Source organism: Xenopus laevis, chromosome 2L, assembly GCF_017654675.1.
Source record: "Xenopus laevis strain J_2021 chromosome 2L, Xenopus_laevis_v10.1, whole genome shotgun sequence".
Classification (NCBI taxonomy): Eukaryota; Metazoa; Chordata; class Amphibia; order Anura; family Pipidae; genus Xenopus; species Xenopus laevis.
Window position 1 is genome coordinate 49,005,451 of NC_054373.1, and position 14,951 is coordinate 49,020,401.

General features: G+C 40.1%; 1 long non-coding RNA gene across 1 annotated transcript; it reads right to left on the bottom strand.

Annotated features, from left to right (window-relative positions):
• Positions 1 to 200: 200 nt before the first annotated feature.
• Positions 201 to 4,609, bottom strand: LOC121399898. Its single transcript, XR_005965322.1, has 4 exons — positions 4,585 to 4,609; positions 2,404 to 2,505; positions 843 to 914; positions 201 to 704 (listed from the first exon to the last, which is right to left on the bottom strand). It is a non-coding gene; the product is annotated as an uncharacterized LOC121399898 (long non-coding RNA).
• Between the last annotated feature and the right edge of the window lie 10,342 nt (positions 4,610 to 14,951).

The window sequence follows — 14,951 nt, forward strand, 5'->3', positions numbered from 1 at the left end:
AATGTATTCACAATTATACACAAAAAAGTCATTAGCCGGCCTACTGAAAACAATTATACAACCCTGTAGACAAACAATTTACATATATATATATATATATATATATATATATATATATATATATATATATATATATATATATATATATATATATATATATATATATACACACACATACATATATACATATATACATACATACATACATACATATATATATATACATAAAGTATAAAAGGTAACATATTTTAAAACGTTATTGTGAATAAAATCATTTATAGAGGACCAATTATTTCTATTTACCTTTCCCTAATATGAAGAGAACTGGTTGCTAGTTGGTCCTTAGCTAAGCTCACTCCTATTTTGTTTACTTCCTTGTAAATGTCACACTGTGAATTCACAAGCACCCCTGTACATCACACTGTGAATTCCCCAGGACCCCTATACATGTCACACTGACCCCACACCCCTGTGCATATCACACTGCACCCCTTTGTACCCCTACATATCACGCTGGACCCTGTGCATTTCATCCTGTATTCCAACTTAAAGAATGACAACACAGACAGAAAAAAAAGCAAAATAAAGATGGTACATGTGAAATGAGTATGCCAGCCCTGTGATGCTTTGGGAGTGCACAGCTGAAGTTTGAGCAGAGTTTGGATTCTTCAGATTTACCAAGGATACATTCCCAGTTTTATCACCTAGCAGAAAAACGAAAAAGTTTTGAACATTGGTACAATAGATATCATACTTAAGTTTTTCTTTTTTTAAGGTTACTTGAAGGAAATGTGTGCTTGGTATGCATTGCTTGAGAACAATAAATCGTTAGTTTAACGTACCACAAGCAAATGTATCATCCTTTTCTGGATGCCACGTCCCAGAGGTAGGAATGGTGTCGGAGGCACAGAAGTCTGAAAAGCATATTTTCTGTTATCTTAAGGGTTTTGTTATCTTAAAAGACCAGTAATAAAATATTTAAAGTTGGAATCTATCAATTCATCACTATTTATGGCAACAAATGTCTTATTTGATATTAGAAAAAAAGATTTTCATGCAATGGCCCTGCAGAGTGCCATGACAGCATGGCTGATAACCCCTGATGAAGTCACACATATGTGACTAAGCGTGTAGGACAGGGCTAACGCACGAGCAAGCTGTGCAGGCCACGGATGCTTGGCGGTTCTGTAGAATATCCTACTTTTACGTTGCAGCTCAGGGGGAAGTTTAGAAAGCTGTATGGGCAGAATATTTGGATTAGGGACTGTGCAATTACACTGACTATACTGGTTAAACACTGCAAAATACATAAGCTGGATCCTTAGCTGAAATACATAAGATATCAATATCAGAGATAGTCCCTTTAATTTGGAATGATTCGTTTTGGAGGTGAACAACTGTTTAATATATAGCACATGTGTTTTTGAGACAGGATATTTTGTGGTAATTTCAGTAAAATTGTTATGGGAAAATTAATTAATTTGCCCAATTTTGTTCAGTTCAACTATTGATGGTTATTTTATTAGATACTGATTAAAAGTTACGTTTTAGCTATGTGCACTAAACCTCCTATATCTCGATATGTATGAATACCATTTGACCTCTGTTTCTCTTCCTGTGTAAGAAGTCTGTATTCTATACAGCTGTGTATAATTGTGTCTTTTTGTTCTATGTTGCTTGAATAATTGCAATGTAATTCTCCTACCGCACACCTGTAGTTCACCAATCCTGCAATTGGTGGTGCGTTCCTTCCGTTGACCCGGCCGGGTCCCTTAGCAACCAATGTGTATAAGAAAACGGATCCGCACACACGCTGATTAATGCAGTCAGGGAATATCCCCTTTTATTCAGCCACCAAACATCAACGTTTCAGGGGGGGGGAACACCCACCCTTCCTGATGAAGGGTGGGTCCCCCCCCAAACGATGATGTTTGGTGGCTGAATAAAAGGGGATATTCCCCGACTGCATTAATCAGTGTGTGTGCGGATCTGTTTTCTTATACACATTGCTTGAATAGTTGCCCCATGACTACACAGATTTTTTATAGAAAATGTAGTAGTACTATTTTTAAAGCAAATGCACAATATTTTTACCCATACAAGGAAACAGCATACTCGATTTAAATGCAAATAAAACACTTTCAGTCTTTGGTAGTACTATTCCTGTAAGCATAAATTAAAAGGGAACTAAAGTTTCATCTCAAAGGAATAAGAAACTTTTTAAAACAACCAAATTACTCTTCAAGATCCCTATCTCAGCAATTTGTTTCTCTTTATTCTGTCTTTGCACAGGAGTCCGATTTTGATGGACACTTTAGATCTAATAAATCATTGGGCAGGGGTCCTTAATATATTGATAATGGGTTGAGTGCAGATGACCTCTTGTATTTGTCCACTACCTACTTCAGCTGAAACATCAGGTCTCGCTCCTCTCTCGCAGCACAATCTGAGGGAACAGCACAAGCCCATCTCAATTATGTTTCACCATCTCCTGTACTTATGTACCTGAGAAGAAGAAGAAGAAGAAGTAGAATGTCTCAACGACAAAAGTGTGGTCCATTTATTCCTCTTATTATATGTTGTACTGTGCATCTTGCCTATTGTCATACATGTCTTATGCACATTCTCTGCTGCTTATATTAGCCACTATAAGTTATTTGTGGAGTGCAGTTATACACATACAAATGAAATTCATCTGATGCTTGCACATAACTTATGCTTGGCTTCATTCCCACTTGTATGTCAATCCACACCACTAGATACTTAGCAAGCATGCACCACTTTCTCTTTGGGTGTACTAATGACTCCAAGCAGTTAATCACTTCATAATGGCTTAGGGCTTTTTATAATTAATTGCAGTATACGTAAGTATATATGCAATCTCATGATAAGTAATCTAGCAACAGTATAAACAGCAACAGAGAAGGACAAGACAACACATTTGCTGTGTATTTCTGCAACAATATGAGTGGCTTCAAGGTTCCAAACTACTTTCCCAAGCACTTCACTGCAGTGCCATAAATGAAAGCTGCCTAAAAAGCCTGGCAAGTTAGATGTCACAGTACTTAGACACTTAATTTAGTAACTGGAAACCTACTATTAAATAATGCTATGTAAATATGAGCCACCATTAAATTTGGGACATTTTGCTGAACAAAATGGAATACAACATGCATGTTTAGTTACAGTAAGTGAAAATATGTACGCTTTTTAAGTAAAGTAAACTTTAGGACTTGGTAGGTAAGAATGGATTTGTTGAATATTCCATCCCGCATCTACCAGCAGGGGTGTACATATACACAGGTGCAGTAACACACAGAAATGACAAGGCACCAATTAACAAACAAGGGAAAGTTGTGCTCACCACTATTTTTTTTAAACCATTAGGCGGGGGTGCAATGAGGGTGTGACCACAAAATACAAAAAAAACTACAAGAGGTCCTCTGCACTCAACCCATTATCAATATATTTAAGACAGCGACATTTTGTGCATACTGCTACTAAAAAATGCCTTACCCTTTAAACAACACAGGGATTGTTTGTCCATATATTGCAATATATTTAAGCTGGCCAACTACGTCAAAGTCATCCCATATCTGGCCAGTCCTACGCTTAATTTTCATCTGATTCATTAAGATATACTGTACAGCATCAGGACAGATGCTCAGTACACAAATGAGAATATTTTATTTGCAATTTGCGTGGGCCATACTCTGCCTGCTCTATACTCCTTGTGTGTGTGTCATACTCCGCCTGCCCTATGCTGCCTGTGTGTGCCATACTCCGCCTGCCCTATGCTCCTTGTGCGAGTGACAAACTGTGCCTGCCCTATGCTCCTTGTGTGTGCCATACTCTGCCTCCCCTATGCTCCCTGTGTGTGTGCCATACTCTGCCTGCCCTATGTTCCCTGTGTGTGCCATACTCTGCCTGCCCTATGCTCCCTGTGTGCACCATACTCTGCCTGGTAGGGTTTGTCTGGGGGTTTGTTAGCATTTAGAATTGTTGTTAAGGGCCCCTAAGTTGTTTATTTCTGTGTTGGGGTGCTATATTTTCCACAGGGGAGGAGGCATTTAGATTTAAGGGTATGTTTCGATATTGCTTCAATGTCTCACATATGAGGGATATCCCTGCAGTGAGCACCAACCATTTGTGTTTTTGGTGTGCTACCACCATTAATATGGATATGGTCTTAAAAGTTCTTGTTGGTGTGGTTTAAAATGGGAGTGGTCATCACTGGCTTTCATTATTGGCCCTCCACCATTTAGACCAGAAACCAAAAGAAGTTAGACAGCACTGCTCTAGACTATCTATACAGTTGATAGAACAGGGTGTGCCATGGGTTGACACTGACAGTGCATAGTTGCAAAATAAAACAACATACTAAATTGAATATACATACTTTTGCAAAACAGGCAAAACAGAGGGGCAGAGAAAAGCCTCCTAGTTTACACCCATTTTTACAGATGTCATGGTCAATGCAACTCCCCCACTTAAGCATACAAATTGGCCCTGCTGATAAGTATTTAGTTAGGGTACTTTTGTGCTGCTATTGTCATTTATTTTATCTGAAACTAGTCGTCTTACCTTCCTTTGACTTGCGCTCAGCCAAACTGCCCAAGAAGTTTCTGGTTCTCTTCTGTGAGCTGCGACAGCTGATTCTGTAGAACATGCTCTTTCTTCTGAGCTTCAAGCAGCTGCTCCTGGAGATACTACACATGGGAGAAGGACAGTGAAGATAAAATGTGAGTTAAATTAATTTTATTATACCCATAAGAATTGAGAAGTCTAGAAAAGTATTCAAATGCACAAAAGCATTATACTCTGGGAGACTTATGGCAGTAGGCTGTGTGCAGAAGAATCAATACTAGTAACCCCACCAACTGCCATTTCTTTATTTAAAAGTATTTAAACTGTATTTTCTGTACAAACAGAATTACAGCATTGTTTGGAGTTCCTCCCAGCTGCATTGCAATGGGTTCAGTAGCACTGGGGACATGCCTAGGGGTTAATGATTAAATTTGGCCTTTGATATAATTGATATTGGCACTTGATATAATTAGTTACCAAATTACCCAGCACTAATTACAAGGTCACAGAACTATCTGGTTAAATATCTGGTTATAACTCAGTATCCCCCCACACACACCTGTTTCTACTGCATCCCCACCTTGCGTGCCTTATTAGAATTCTTCAGAAGGCAGTAGAACTGCATGAGATATTCACAGAAGCACACAGTCCACCGGCCTCTGCAAAAACTGTTCTAATAGGGCAGGAGAAGCAGCGGAGAACACAGTAAATAACCCATAGAGAATTTGCCTAGAGAATTTGCCAGCACATCGAATAAAGGCCATTATTATTACATTTATTTATAAAGCGCCAACTTATTCTGTAATGCTGTACATAAGGGTACATAATAGCTGACAAACTGATACACACTGATAGACAATAAGGGCTCTACATCTATAGAGGTGGGGATAAGTGAGACACAAGGTATAAAATATATGTAGCTGTGGGGGAACTATATGCTGATACAGAGGAACAGTTCTACCAAGTAATTTAGGGAGTGATGGTACAGGTATGGGATCCTTTATCCAGAACCAGTTATCCAGAAAGCTCTGAATTACTGAAAGGCCATCACCCTCATACTCAATTGTATCCAAATAACCCACATTTTCTTTTCAAAATAATTTCATTTTTCTCTGTAATAATAAAACAGTACCTTGTACTTGAACCAAACTAAGATATAATTAATCCTTCTTGGAAGCAAACAAGCCTATTAGGATTATTTAATGTTTACATGATTTTCTAGTAGACTTAGGGTATGAAGATCCAAATTACAGAAAGGTCATTTATCCAAAATCCAGGTCCCAAACAAAACTGCAGTAAAAGCATTACGTGGTAATAGAAACGGGTCAGCCTGGTGAATGATTGGACAGTGAAGAATTTAAATAAACACCGCACTCCTTCATATTTTCCTAAGGAAATGCCAAATGCTTCTGTGGCTCTCACTCACTTCCCTGTGGAAAGAACTTTATTTGCATGAAGGGAAATGTCAGCACTGGGTTCATGTCAGAACACCCACAGCACCCGACTTCAAGTAAACTGGGGATGTAGGGTATCTAAATAAATCCTATATAACCCTCCATTTATCGGGTGTACTCCCCCAATTTGTGGCCTAATAAATGGCAAAGTGCCAGTGCCATTCTTATTTGCAATTAGAGTATAGTGATAGCCGACCAGATATCCAAGGAACTGCAGCACCCCTAAGGATTTAAAGTAAGGAATGCATGCGAGTAAGGAATGCCACATTCTAGAGAGTTTTAGCAAATCATTTTTATATTACAGGTATAGGATACATTATCCAGAACCCCGTTATCCAGAAAGTTCCCATCTCCCATAGACTCCGTTATAATTTAATAAATCACAGTTTTTAAAATGGATTTCCTTTACAGTACCTTGTACTTGATCCCAACTAAGATATAATTAATCCTTATTGGAGGCAAAACAACCCTATTGGGTTTATTTAATGTTTACATGAAATTTAGTAGCCTTATGCTAATCGAAATTATACGAAGAGCCCTATGTGAATAACTTCAGGTAGAGGTATGGGACCGGTTATCCAGAATGCTCAGGAACTGGGGGTTTCCGGATAATGGATCTTTCTGTAATTTGGATCTTCACCTTTCAGTTGACTTTTAGTATGTCATAGAATGGCTAATTCTAAGCAACATTTCAACTGGTCTTCATTATTTATTTTAAATAGTTTTTTAATTATTTGCCTTTTTCTTCTAACTCTTTCCGGCTTTCAAACAGGGGTCACTGACCCCATCCAAAAACAAATGCTTTGTATATCTACAAATGTATTGTTGTTTTTAGTTTTAATTGCTCATACTTTTATTCTGGTCCTCAACAATTTTGGTATCTTATTCAAATCAGGGCATGGTTGCTAGGTTAATTTGGATAGCAACCAGATAGCTTGAATAGCAATTTGGAGAGCTGTTGAATAAAAAGCTAAATAACACGAAAATCACAAATAAAAATGAAAAACAATTGCAAATTGTCTCAATATCATTCACTGCATCATACTAAAAGTTAACTCAAAGGTGACCAACCCCTTTAAATCTAGTAGAAAATCGTGAAACATTAAATAAACCCAATAGACTGGTTTTGCTTCAATTAGGATTCATTATAATTTAGTTAGGACCAAGTACTAGGTACTGTATTATTATTACAGAGGAAAAATAATTTGGATTATTTGGATAAAATGAAGTCTATGGGAGACGACCTTTCCGTAATTCGGAGCTTTCTAGATAACGGGGTTCCGGACAAAAGATCCCATGCCTGTACCAACTATTCCAGATAACAGATCTCATACTTGTACTATCCTTTTATGACTCTATTTTGGTGCTTGAGATGGATGCGAGGAAGGTCATATATATTATATAAAAGCACCCGAGCATTCTGGATAACAGGTCTCATACCTGTGTTTAATAGATAAACATATGCAAACACACAAGTTTACAAATACATAAACAATGAAAACTGGTTCCATTGTGTTACATGTAATTAATCCATAAATTAAAATACTCATTTATACTAATCCCCTTAAAAAAAAAAAGCTTTGGCACAGCGTGACCTATAGAAGGGACAAAATAAAACACTATGATAAGCTAGACAAACAACAGAAATGTTAGTAAGCAAGAAAGGAAAGTGAAACAGCAGGATGTGATACAGTAATATGGTATTACACAAGTGAGTTTCACTGATAAGGTAACCAATAGCATTTCTGTCACAAGATCTTAGTACATCAAATAATTCCTATCCAATAACATGAACATGAAGTCAGGTAAATAGATGCCGTCTTGCACCTCCCTGAGGCAACGTTAAAATAAGGTTGGGGAAACAGATGTTAAATTGGGAGATTAGTCGCCAGGCGACAAATTTCGTCTTCTTCACGGCGACTAATCTCCCCGATCTGCCTTCCGCCAGCTAAAATGTAAATCGCCTGGGGGCAGGCACACGGAATGCTTCGGTTTCTGAAGTCGCCCGTAATTGCCTCAAGAGGACACTTCGGCCAACTTTGGAAAACAAAGTGCTCCGTGTGGCTGCAAACAAGCCACAAGCGATTTACATTTTAGCTGGCGGAAGGCAGATCGGAGAGATTAGTCGCCGCGAAGAAGAGGAGATTTGTCGCCTGGTGACTAATCTCCACGAATCTGCCCGTGTGACCAGACCCTAAGGCAGTGATCCCCAACCAGTAGCTCGTGAGCAACATGTTGCTCTCCAACCCCTTGGATGTTGCTCCCAGTGGCCTCAAAGCAGGTGTTTATTTTTGAATTCCAGGCATGGATGCACATTCTGGCTGCATAAAAACCAGGTGTACTGCCAAACAGAACCTTAATGTAGGTTGACAATCCACATAGGGGTTACTAAATAGCCAATCACAGCACTTTTTTGGTAACCCAGGAACTTTTTTCATGCTAGTGTTGCTCCCCAACTCCGTTTACTTGTGAATGTTGCTCATGGGTTCAAAAGGTTGGGGATCCCTGCCCTAAGGCATTCAGCATTGCCTTCTGACAGGCATCCATCAAACTACATCCAACTTGTTCACTGCCAACCCAAATCCTTTTTTGTCTGTGCTGTGAGATAAAGTATTTTATCTTCCAAACCTAGAGCAGCTTCTGCTGACAATACTTCTAGAGCATGTTCACCTTTATATTATTTTTCTGTGTTTAATAAATAGATTTAAAGAGGTGGTTCACCTTTACATCAACTTTAAGTATGATGGAGAGACTGATATTTGAGACAATTTCATTTGTGGTTTTTGAGTTATTTGGCTTTTTATTCAGCAGCTCTCCAGTTTGCAATATCAGCAATCTGGTTGCTTTGGTCCAAGTTACCCTAGCAACCATGCCTTTATTTGAATAAGAGACTAGACTATGAATAGGATAGACCCTGAATAGAAGTAATAAAAAGTAGCACTAAAAATAGGAGTGGTGGTGAAATGAAGAAAATTAATAAAGATATACATCTCCTTGCCAACTGGTTACAATTATTTTGTACTTGTTAACAGGTGTGTAAGGGTTTAAGCAAGGGATGCAAAGCAAGAAAAAATAAGGCAAACAATACTGAGTGACATTTAATGAAAATATGATGTTTCACTAAAACAGGAATATCTTTCGATTGGGCTTTTCATTATTAAAGCCCTCATTCATCAGTAATGAGCTTCCATGCATGGGTAACACACCTGTTGCACAAGTACAACTGCACGACACAACAGCTTGTCTGGGCAGGACTCTGGGCTTTTCCTTTACATAAAGCCCTTCATGCTAGCGTCTCTTGCCAACGCCTGCCAAAAACACACGTCTAGTTTCGTGGGGCCCAACATACCAGAAAGCTACAAAAAGACACTGACGGAGCGGCATGTTGGCTTCCAGGGCTCTGTAGTTGCTTTCACTGAAGCACATGGTTTTGGAGAAGGAACAAATAGTAACAGATCCTGTGACAGACAAGGCTGAAAAGGAATAAGAGCTCCGTCGTGATTTAGGGATGATGTGAATGTAGAATTGCACTAGCTTGGCCCTACACTTCCTCATGCACAATGAGGCTAAATACAAACATTCCAGTATAAAGGCAAGAGGTACAAAGGCAGCAGTTAGGTACCAAAGCTGCCAGTGTTGTTATTAGGACTATACTCGTCTATAACATGATGTAAATGTGAGATGGGGGGGGGCTAGAAATGTACAGATTAAACAAGGAGCCAAGAGATGCACATTCTACCAGAGATCAGCTCAATCTGTCACAAATGGCCGCTGAGATTCTTTTCTATATGGAGACTTCAGAGGCTGTTGGACACTACCAATACAGCCTAGGGGTGCCGGGAGTTGTACAGAGAAGCTGCCATACCCATACAGACACACTGACACTGACATACAGACTGACACACTCCTAGGGTGACAGACACACAGCCATTCACTCACCGCCGGCTCCTCTCTGCTGCTCAACTACAACCTGTGCACGGCTCTGATGAGCATCTCTTCCTCAGTGCAGCCCCGCTCCCCCGGAACCCCCCACGTAGCTTCTCCAGCAACTCCAGGACACGGAGCACTTGCGGCACTACACCGGATACCGCCGCGTCCGGCCCATACTGCTCCGTGAGGGTCTGCAGTTCCGCGCCCAGACACACCGCCGCCATGTTGTACACTTGATCCTGCACCGACACGGCCCCCGGGTTCTTCACCCATAGCGACTACTCCATCCCCTGCTCGGCGGCGCCACTTGTCTAGTCTCCAATCTTGCGGGCGGGGCTTCAGCTGTTATGTGACGCCCACCAATGGGGAAGCCGTAATCGTAGTACCGCCCCCTAATAGTTTTAGTCGCTCTCTGGGGTGGCAGCAGCGGCTCGTCCTCAATATGGTAAAGGGGCGGCGTCCTCATTATCAGAAGGGGCTCCATTGGGGCGCTCCAAACACCGGAAACAAAGGCTGGCCCCGGGCAGTGTGGGCGGAGACAGAGTGGAGGGGGATGTAGCGGTGGCTGTGGCCTGCTCTGCTGTCCTCCTCCTCCAGGCTTGAAGGGTGGGCACAAGACCCCCAAGGGTTGGCGACAAGCCGGGAGCCTAGAGCGCATTCACCCTGACAAGGATAAAGTCGCCCGGCCATTCTCGCGAGAGTTTCATACGCCCCGCTGCACTGACTGACACTTGTCTGAGGGGCAGAGCGAGGCCTCCTGCTGCCGCCGGCCTGGCAATGGCAAAAGTGCACATGGCTCTGAAATAACTTCACTGTATGTGCCAGACCCCAGTAGAGTTCCTACATTTTACTTTTATCTGGGGCTGTTTCATAAAAAGGTTAAGGGCTTGCAAAAGTAAATGTTTAATGACACAAGTTTCATCAATGCCTCCCTCCAACAGTTTGGAAATAGAAAGAGGGGCACAAACATTGGTTGCGGTCCATTTCGACCACGCCCATTTTGTGGCCACACCCCCTAATTACCATGTTCATTTTACAAATGATGGCAGCTTATGAAAGTTTGAACACATTTCTGTACTTTGTAAGTGTGCTTGCTAATGAAGGCCAATTGCCCTTTAAACTGCAACTCACAGTTTCCTCAAGATATTAGACCTGTTTATCTTAAACTGTTACAATTGCTTCTTTACTTATCTAAAATTGTTACAAAAGTATTCAAGTGCACCTGCCACGTTTTCTGCCAATAATCCATTAGCTTTCAGAAACTTTATATCTTTTCCTGTCTGTTCAGATGCAGGAGATCAAAGAGAAAATCGGGGAAATTTCCGTAACTATTCGGGATTGAGCTGTCAAAATCGGGACTGTCTTCCCGGTACCACAAGTGAATGTGATTGGTGCTGGGCACTCCTGAGTGTGGCTATGAGCAGCCAGGCTTAGGCGTGTTTAGGCCATGGATAGGTTAGGCTAGCTAGAGGGAAGAATTAGTTCCTGGGCAGGGGGTCCCTTTTTCACCCTTGAGACACATTCAAATGTAAAATAACCTGCATTGAGGCCCCTGGGAACAAGATAAGATGCACATTTGGATGCATATTGCCGTCATTCCTGTAGCATTAGCTTATATTACAGGCCAACCTAATTTTTGCTTGATAATTTGTGATGACCCCTAAGCTTAGCTTCTCACAGCTGCTCAGAGCCACTGAGTACGTGAGTGGCGCAGACACCTTCCAAGATGGTGACCCCCTGTGACAAGTCTGAAGTCCTGGATCATTGCCGCTATTGATATGCTGAAACTTTATACTAGTGCAATAAGTTCAGTATATAAAATAAGGCCTTTTCAGCCATATTGATTTTAGGGTTTACTTCTCCTTTAAAGTCACTGACTAACTGAGAGTGATAGAGCTGAAAAACAGGAGGTAGTGTTCTGTTCTGTTACGTTATGTTACACATCCAGTCACTCCAGCCTTTATAGATGACATTTTGGCTAACTAACTATATTGGAAACTTTGTTTATTTTGCAAAGTCTAATTACCCAGTTTTCATTTTACACTGAACTGTTTCCTTTGAGGCTGTTACAAAGTTGTGAGAAAAAGGAAAGAAAATAAATCCTATGTAATATTTTGTTTGTAATTATCCTTTGTATCATAGCAAAGGAAATGTTAAAAGAATCAACTGTAATAAAGTAATTTTAATACACATTATGGGTCCTCTGCTTTGTTTTGTCACTGCAAAATCACAATGACAAAAGTGCTAACTGGCAATACCTATAAGAATCTGTGACAGGTGGATAAGGTACCCCAAATGCATTAGAGCAAAAGCCACACATTTTTGTGCATAACCACATTACACACACACGTATTTTCAATGTTTTTATTTTTCCTAACGGGCAAGAACTCCAACCAGTTAAAGTATAAAATACTTTATTACCTGGTGCAGATAATCCCCCCTTTTTTCAAGTGAAGACATCATGATATAGCCCCAAATATTCAGCATGTTTTCTTTGGTACTGCGTGGTTTGGTACTACAGCAACAAAGCCAATAGATGAAATTTGGAAGGACGTATAGATAGGAGTATCCGACATGGGCACGGCTCATTATAAAGGCTGCATTTCCCAAGTTAGTGATGTCACTGAATGAGATGTATTTAACACATATTGTGATCTGCATTATCAAACATACCTTGTGTTTATTTAAAGGACAAGGAAAATGGGCAAATGCAAATGTTAGGCAACCCCCTAGTGAATTAAATCTGAAATTCTCCGATTCTTCACCACCATTGAATGGTAACCAAGACAACTGCTAAGTAAGGTATGGGACCTGTTATTGAGAATGATTGGGACCTGGGGTTTTCCAGATAACAAATCTTTATTCTGAACTTGATGACTCCCAATCAACTTAAAACATTTGCTCTTAGTGAAGTTTTCCATCTCTGTAGTGCCATGGCAATGTCCTCAGCTCTCTAGTGCTTGCATGTCACTCCATGTTGCCTGCCCGCATGACACTGCTGGTGGTCACATGTCTCACCTAGTTCAGTTACCTGTTCAGTTGGTTCAGACCAACTGCCGTTTGGACAGTGAGGAGAGGAGACATGGAGTGAGAGAGGCGATAGATAAATGCGGATAATTTGCGATAGAGCTTAAATAAAAATAGAAAAACCAGTATAGGAGGAGAGATCAACATGGAGGTGAGGAAGAAGAGGAGTCTGAATTTGGAGGAGGAAGGACAAGTCAAGAAAAGGCGATGGAGTGATGGAGATGTAGGAGACAAGAAGAAAAGCCTGGTGAAAAAGAAACCAGTGAAAATGGGGGCAGTAAAAGGAGAAGGAGAGAAAGGGAGTTGGAAGAGAAGAAGAAAAGCCCAAAGAAAGGAAGACCAGTGGAGATAGGAGCAATAACAAAAGGAGTGATGGTGATTTAGAAGACAAGAAGAAAAGCCTGGCGAAAAAGAAGACCAGTGAAGATGGGGGCAGGAGAAGGAGTGAAGGACAGATAGAAGAGAGGAAAAGCCCCATACAAAGAATGAATTGTGGAGTTGGATAATAATAAGAAGAGTGGTGAGTTAGAAGAAGAAGAAAGTTGGTGAAGAAGAAGACGTGAGATGGGGGGTTAAGGAGAAGGAGTGGGAGACAGTTAGAAGTTTAGAGAAAGACGGCATGGGGAAAGCCAGTGAAGAATGGGAGACTAAGGAGAAGGGTGGAGATGAGTTAAGAAGAGAAGAGAACCATGGAAAAGAGCCCGTCAGATGGGGAATACAAAAAGGAGTGATTAAGAATGGAGAAGCATAGGAGAAGAGTGAAGTTAGAAAGAAAGTAGTGGAAGATGAAGGTGTGATAGGTAGATAGAGTGAGGATTTAGAAAGGTAGAAGTAGTTTGTAGTTTTTTTGTTTAATTGCCCTATTGCTAGTAATAAGTGGCCATAGGATTATTTGACTATTGCTGGGTGTTTTTTATAGGTTTGCATTATATGATTTGCTGATGTTTATGTTGCTGTTTAAACAGGGTTTGTCTGTTAAATTCATTTTTTATCTATTTTTCTTTTTTTTTTTAATTTGGTTGAATAGGTGGTTTTACTATAATAGGGAATAAATACCGTGATGTTGCAGTTCAAGCCATGGGGTGGTTTTTTATGTAATAAGAAAGTGTGCATGTCCAACGAACTGCTTATTTTTACTTGTATGGTATCTGTTATTCTATTAGATTGATTTTATGACTCATAGATAATGGTTGTGTGTATGTCAGAACACGTTCAGATTTTCAATATTTAATCAGGGTTTAGTTTTTGGGAGATGTTTATGGGGGTAGGGGAGGCAATGGTGGTTATGGTGTTTCCGTTGTGCTGTTGTATTAAGGAGATGTTTGTGTGGTTGATGGGTTTATTTTTGTATGTACGGTTTTTGTATACCTGGTACTATGGGGTTTTTTTTAAAAGGTGGGCGAGGAGACTTGTGGTGATTCAAGTCAGACTGTTGGATTTAAGTACAGGTTTATTCCAGAGGCTGGGAAGGGGCTGGGGGTGTGAGGACTTCCATGATTTTATCGTTGGTATAATTCTAGGGAAGCAGAATAGGAGAGAATGTAGTCTTAGTATTTTATCCATGTTTGAATAAGTTATAGATATAGTTATAAGCGGTGATATAGAGTGAATTTATATGGGGAGGGATATGGTTTAATAATTGGGGAGACTGAGATAGAATTTATTTTTCATATGGGTGTAGTAACAATATTTTTATTTTGAGTCTCGTGTTTAGGGCCCATTTATTTGATAATGTATTTTTATATTTTTCTTCATTTAGGGTGATGTTGGTTTTGTTTACCCGAAGAGGAAATGGGGATAGCAGTAAGTCATGCGAAAAATCAGACAGCTTACATGATGATGAAGGAGGCGGTGCTAACGAGATCCTAGAGGATGCCATTTTTATGATTCATATGCGCTTTTTAATCAGAGGCTAATGATACTGTTATTAATTGCATTAATTTAGATTTAAAT